Source organism: Panicum virgatum, chromosome 8K, assembly GCF_016808335.1.
Source record: "Panicum virgatum strain AP13 chromosome 8K, P.virgatum_v5, whole genome shotgun sequence".
NCBI lineage: Eukaryota > Viridiplantae > Streptophyta > Magnoliopsida > Poales > Poaceae > Panicum > Panicum virgatum.
This window is the reverse complement of record NC_053143.1, coordinates 5,948,401-5,956,052: the sequence shown is the minus strand read 5'-3', so window position 1 is coordinate 5,956,052 and position 7,652 is coordinate 5,948,401. Positions and strand designations below refer to the sequence as shown.

The 7,652-nt window shown below is 42.6% G+C and overlaps 1 pseudogene; it reads right to left on the bottom strand.

The window, feature by feature from the left end:
• Positions 1-7,414, bottom strand: LOC120645359 (annotated as a pseudogene).
• Positions 7,415-7,652: the final 238 nt, after the last annotated feature.

Genomic DNA, 7,652 nt, shown 5'->3' with positions numbered 1-7,652 from the left:
CTACGCAGGAGGCTGTTGCATTGGGCCCTTCCTCGCGCTGCTCGATCGTGCACATTCATTTGTTGGCCCTGAATTGGCGCCAACACAAGCTGACCTCACCCCGTCCCCGATATCCACTTCGCTCTCTTCCTCAATCGTCCCTGCTCCTGAAATCTCCCCTGCGCTCTCCTGCCTCGCCGTATCAGGAAGCTAAGCCAATAACACAGGACAGAGACAAAGGCAGGCAGGCATAAGGAATTCTTCCACTTTTCAAGTGCAAAAAACAATCGATCTAGGCACTGATGTAGTCAATAAACAGTTGAGATGGACATTTCACCTGCGGGCAAGTCAAATGAATCACCACGAAATAAACAGAGTAAGAGCATGCAGAGCAATTCTTGTTCATGGATAGACTCATTACAATCGTCTTTATTTGTTCTCTTGCGTGAAAGATGCAAGCATCAAAAGTGCATCAACTGCTAGTACTGAAGATGCACATCACCCAGCATGCATAGCCAGATGCGACATTCACGCTACAATACTCTTGATGACGCTTCCTTTTGTTGCTGCAGCCTCCAATATCTAGTCCCACAGTATCTACTGGCCCGACGCCCTGCGGCTTCGATCCATTGATTGGACTTGGACGCAAGGCGCAAGGCTTCACTGCAGTGCAGGCATGATCCAAGTAACCAGGGACACAAATGACGATAGGCATTGCACCTGCAATGATGAACAACAAGTAATAAATTACAATATGTATCACTGAGGAGAAGGAATGCACATTTATTCCATGGGACGAATCACATGGAAGGGCACACGCAGTGAACTCAAAATTGATGAAGCAGCATGAGATGTTGTCCAACCTGAAGCGATGGCATAGGGGCACACGTTTGTCCGCAGGTGCATGTTGTCCAACCGGCCGCTCGTCTTCAATGGGACACGTTCTCTTCCAAACATGTCGTAATCCTCCAGTTTGCTGGACCTTGCGGTCGCGGTCTCTGTTGCGTGCTGCGGAAGCTGCAGATGTTAGATTGAATCAAGTAGCTAGAGGAAGCCGGAAGAAAACAGACAGACCAAGCAAAGCAACACAGAGGAACTGAAAATAACATATATATCAGATGAACAAAGTGGCCGTACTACCAATTTACCTTGGATGACGGCAGAGCGGCTGATATTTGTCCGATAATTGAAAGGATCTCTTGTGTACACGACGTACCATTTCCTTGAAATGCCCTTGGCTTCATCATCTGCGTATGCCTTGACTTCATGGATTTGCCTAAACTGTCTTGATCTCCCTGCTGCTATAGAAGTGAGCAATGATAAGGAGCAGTCTATTTGAATATGCCTTGGCTTTACATGCCACATGTATACAGGTAGGGTTTCCATGTCGTAATCCTTCAACAAGAGCTCCTGAAGTGCAGGCACATCCTCCAATACCTTCATGTTTGGGCACTCGACGATGATGCGCTTCTGCAGTTTTGGTAGATTACTGATCCTCATCAGGTCAGTGTTTCCAGACAGGTCGAGGTGAACAACAGAAGTAAAGTTCTCCAATGAGATAATGTGCTTGACATCATATATGTATAATTTCTTCAAAGCTCTTGCATGGAAGGTAAGGCCAGGAGGCATGCACCTCAACTTACACATGATCAGTGTAAGCTCCTCCAACAAAGGCATGGCTTTCACTTGCTCCTCCCACTCCCATTCCTCCCATTCAATCATTCCACTAAAACACAGTTCCCGCAATCTGGGAAATGAAACCCCTGCATGCGAATGGTTGTGGCGACGATGGTTTGGCTGTACAAATTCAGGCCAACATGCTTGACGGCTGGTGCCTTAACAATCTGTAGGAGTTCCAGACAAGGGAGCCGACACAAGCCATGAGGGAGCTCTGTGCAGCAGGTCAGGTCTTTCACCGTTAGATTCCTCAAGCTCTCAAGGGGCGCAACTGCTGTTGACATCAGCCACTTTGGGAACTGATGACCAAAGTACCCATCTAGTACAAGGGTTTCCAAGCAACATGGAGGGCGGAGCTCATCCAACACCCCCTCAATTTGTTGCTGCTCTCTCTCTCTCTGAGATGCATTGTTCCTCTCTTACCAACTGGCTATCTTCTCCAAGCCTACTTTTGCATCCTAAGGTCAGAGAACTTAGTTGCACCTTTTCACCAAGCCTGGCCTTTGTGGCAAATGAGGAAGAAGCTACATTCTCCAAGTCACTTATATCAAGTACTATGAGGTGGGAGAGAGGCCCCAGTTCTTCCAAACTACACCAGTCACCATCCATATGTGCTGGAAACCCATATAATTTCCTCAAGTTCGTTAGGCAATAGAAACCCCTAGGTATCTGTTTTATACTTGTACCATCAAGTCGAAGAAATCTCAAATTCTGTAGCTTTAGTTATGCTGCTTGGAAGTTTCGAAAGTCTATCACAGAGCAGAAGGCTAATGTGTTGCAATAATTTCATCTTGCCAATACTTTCGGGCAACTTTGATGTTTTAGTGCAATCTAGAGACAAATATCTCAAGTGTTTGAGTTGATATAGAGATTCAGCCAATGCATCAAATTCCCCACCTTCTACAGATAGTGTTCGTAAATTTGAAAAAGCAACCAGTGAATCACCAGGCTTGAGTTTTATTCCCCCATCTATTATTAGTGTCCTCAGTGATGTGCGTGCTTGTAATGTGCACCACTCAACCTCATTTGATTCTGATCCTCTAGTCACGAGTGATAACCGAATAAACTTTTGCGAATTCAGTTTGTCAGAAATATCAGTTTCACTACTCTGAGCTACTAATGCTTCACTTCTAGCCACATATTGAGCAAATGAGCGGACAACATCATGCATGTTGCATATTGTTTGATCAATGGTCATACCATATGGCTCAATAAGGTTCCTCTGAATTAACTCATCGTAATAATCTTTTCCTATTTATTCTAACTCACCTGAAGTTCCACAAACAAATCCTTCACTAATCCACATACCAACAATGTCATCAACTGATACACATGTGCTCTTGGGGATGAGGGAGTAGTACAGAAAGCAGGGCTTTAAACAAGGATGCAAGCCTTCATAGCTAAGATATATTGCATAGTTTAGCTCTTCGTGCATTTGGGATACTGACCATATGGAGTCATTTAGGACATTTTCCCAGTCCCGTCGCCTTGCTGTTTTTTGACGCAGGAGACCTCCCATTACTTTGACAGCAAGTGGTAAACAATCACATTTTGTTATAATTTCCATTCCAATATCCTTGAGAAGTTCAATCTGGGCTTCATCATTTTGATTTCCGACTACCTACAGGGTACGCTGGGCCAATTAGTAATTTATAAAATACCACTTATGTAACAGTGTTATGATATCCCTTCATCACAAAATAAATACAAATGGAACATGAGTTTTTGTCGTCTATGACTCTTGCGCGTGACTGCATGTAGAGGTATATATACTAACAAGTAGAAAAATAATATGGACATCCATTCTAAGAGAAAAATAACATATTTCACAGGAGTCAGTTAATTATGTCAAAAGTAAATAACCAACATGTTTGAGTAACTTGGTGGCAGTTTTCTTTTTAACTACCAGCTAACGATTATCAAATGAACAATGTGGCTTGACCACACAAACGCATGGCAAACATATTACAGAAAATCCCATCCAGAATACCATGTTTGCAAACTATATTTCACTATTACGAAAAAGCTCATCCACATAATAGTGTCACTCACTCATATTTCACAATATCAAGTCTTTGTGATGAAAATATAATCTATGAGTTCAAAGGTGGAACTATTATCGAGGGAAAGAATTGAAGTATGGTTACAAGATTAGTGAACTATAATGTAACCTCCATCTCTGAATATGTACTGTTTCGGACAAACTGATTATTTTAAAAATAATACAAATTTATTTGACCTAAACACCATATTTCAACGGTGGTGGGAGTATCAAATTAGCTAAGACATGACTCATGGGCATTTACCCTATTTTAAAATACATAGAAGTACTTTTGTAGACCACGTGCATAATTAGAAGACATAAGCCCAAGCACTTCTTCTCATAGAGTAGCATACATTGCTTTCAGATTCTTCACGTAAATACTCCTGAGTAAATCCTAAACATTCTAAAAATAAGCATTCCTCCATCCATTTGGCAGTGTCCTCTAATCATCATTAACAATAGCATCTACTGGATCTATTTGTTTTTCTGTTTTAAAAAAAACTTTGTTAGCCTGAAGTAACCCCCTAAATTTGTACAGCAGAATCAATAGAGATATGGAACAAGACATTGTTGCTATTTCTGAGACGGATGCGGTCGAGATGAAGATTTTATCAAATTTTATTCTAATTTCCTTTTTTGGCATGGCCTATTCTACACTAATCTATGTTTTCCTTAAGTTAATTCAGATATTACACTAGTTTATTTTTTCATTAAGTTAAATCAGATATAACATGCATACCCCTGAGACGTCTTTTGTTAAGAAAACAATTATCCACCTCTACCATTATAAAACAATCTACCATAACTATCTAAATCTTTGACATTAAGATAAAGACTCTAATCTGGTTGGCCGTACATTATTGCATCTGTAGAACGGGTTTTATCTAGTCCATCAGAGAAGTCTATCTACGACACCTAATTTTTGTCATTTGGCCTTCCTCTATCCGGTTCTGATCTCTCTCTTCCAATTCTCATATGGGGATTCTCTGTCTCCACCTCCCCGTTCTCTCTGGATCTCCGCCTGCCAGTAGTCCAACCATCCAACCCCGCCGAGCACCGACCAGCCGAGCGTCCAAGTGCTGCTGCGTTCTCTCCTCGTCCACTCTCTCCCGCTCACGCGGCCGGGCCGGCGGCGGCTGGGATGGGCAGTGGCGGTGGTCGTTAATGGGGGTCGGAGGGGGTATAAGGTCACGCTCAACGTGTACGACCTGAGCAACGGCCTCACGTCGCAGCTCTCCAACTCTTTCCTCAGCAAGCCTGTTGAGGTCGTCTGGTGAGCCGCTGCCCCCCTCCCCCCTCTCATTCCCTCAAAATGGACCTGGGCCTCCGTAATAGGCGTGGTGACCTTGGGGAGAGTGGCGGCATGGCGGTGCCCCCTGCAGCATCGAGGCGCCCCCACCTTGCGTGAGCCAATGTGCGAAGAGGCGATCGAGGACGCCATGCAGTGCCCCCTCCCTCGGCACCAGCACCTCTGGCGGCACTTTGATCTACCGGCGCTTGTGCTGGTTCCTCAACCAACCTGTATTCTGAGAGCTCTCCGCCACTTTCCGCTCTCCGCGAGGGGCCACGGAGCCACGACAACAGCGTGCAGCGCAAGGGGCCATGACAGCGTGAGTTGAACGTATGCATGTTTTAGGCAACTTCTGCTAAATAAACTAGCATTTTGGTAAAACTCATAAGTATTTTAATTGGGTTAGTTATATCTTTTTTCAGTCTTGTATAGGCATTTTAATATTGGTTCTCAATAAAACTATTATACAGAGGCAATAATATTGGTTCCCAGTAAGCAATATTGTTCTATCTAGCCATAACAGTATAGTTCATTATGCAATTTTTTTAAGCATCTCACAATTCATTTTTCATTGTTTTATACTGTTTTAAGCAGTTTTGATGAATCAAGTAGGAGGGGATGAAGAACATTGCTTGTACATTTATTCTAAATTGCTTTGGAGTTTATAATAATATGCTTTCAACTTCTAACAAAAGTGCTTTTGGAACTGTGTGAGAAAAATATCATCCGACCATATTGATATTGAAGTGAGATCTTATTTTGATCTTTTTATTTAGGGAAATGCAATGGTGTGCAATTGGATTTTAATTTTGATGCTCGGTGTAAAATTATAGTTTTTTTAAATCAGAGATTCATTTTGCATGTGTCAACATCATCTTTTTTGTCCTTGTCCTGCTCTGGTAATTCATGTTGCCGTATGAGTTGCGCTAGTTGAGAGAAAAGTGCAGCGGATAGCAGTTTTTTTTTTTGCCAAAAAGAGACAGCATTCCGTGTTGTGTTTTGACTTTCCTAAAATGGACCTGCCCTAGCGGAAAGCTAAATTACGGCTAGCTGTAATTTAGCCAAGTCCTACTAAAAAATAAGACAAAGTACCACATACATTTGCATATAAATAACTTTCCTCTTCCATTAAGAGAAAAGTAACCCAAGTACACACTATAAATGCTTGTATAAATTATTCATTTATTCCATTATTAATATATCATAAAACTAACTCAAAGTATTATATGTTCATGATGCATGTCACTGTGCAGACCATGTATACATGCATGCATGGTAGTAGAATTAAGCTGTGCAGCTATGAAGCAACATAGGTAAGTGTGATGCACATGCATGATTAGTGAACTAAAAAACAACGGTTTTTTTTTCATTTATGAGTTCCACTCTTACGTACCTTCTTCTTTAGCAACAACCATGCATCTTTGGGTTGAAGTTTTTGGACATGGTGGTAGGGCTTTACTGCCATCATCCCTCTTGCGACCGTGTCATGCCTTGTGGTGACAAGGACATGGCTACCATGAGCTAGGGCAGCACTGACCAAGGGAGTTTGGAGCACATCCTCCCATACTTGATGCTTCCAAACATCATCCATCACCAATAAGGTCTTTTGCCCATTCAAGACTTTCTTAAGAGCTCGCTCAAGGGCGCCCCTCGTATTTCCAACAGATTGGTGGTCACCTCCAGCTTCGATGATAGCTCTTCTTAGTAGATCAGTCTCACTGAAGTCATGGTTCACACTCAACCATATTTTCTTTGCAAATTCTTGTTGGATAATGTCATGATTGAAGATCTTCTTGGCCAGGGTGGTTTTACCAATACCGCCAACTCCCACGATAGCAAAAACCAAAATTTCATTGTTCTCACATTTTGATAGCTCTGTTGTTGTCAGAATCTTCTCCAAATTTCTTGTGTCCTCTTCAATATTCTCACCGACCAAACTTGACTCGTCAAGCTCACCAGATGTCTCACGGCTACCAGGACCAGAGGATGCCACCCTCCTGCTACGGTCCTCATATAAGTTGAGGTTGATGAAGTTTCTTGATATCTTCTAACCTCTAGTTAAGGTTCTTGATGCGGCTGCCGATCTTGTGGGCGTGGATGGGATTCCGCATGCAGAACAGGACGGGGTTGAAGCACCCTACATCATGGCTTGGACCCTGCTCCATGGCCTTGAGCTGACAAATGTCGATGATGTTGGTGGCATCATACATGGCCTCTCTAAGCTCTAGTACCCATGCTTGCACACTCTCGTCGGCTATGCTCCGCTTGTCAGCATCTCGGAGAAAATTCTTGAGGTCTTTGAGCTTGATGTCCATTTTTTCGATCTCTCCTGAGACCCCGAGCAGCATTTGCACCTCATCTCTTGCCATCTCCGTAAGCATGTTCTGAACGTAGGATGACAAAGCATCCAAGACGCCCGCCATGAATAGCAGGATTTGGTTTCTGTATGTAGTACAAAAATGAGAACAAATATCATATCTGATTTGCCGTTGATTTAAAAAAGATGGTCGGAACTACTTTGAAATGTTTATTTTTTATCCTGTACTAAAAAGTAGAGATATTAAAGGAAGGATAATATAATTAATCACTATACCTACAACAGGCTAGCAATTTGGCATAGGGAAAGTGCTTGATATCAACACTTCCTAATTAGCAATAATC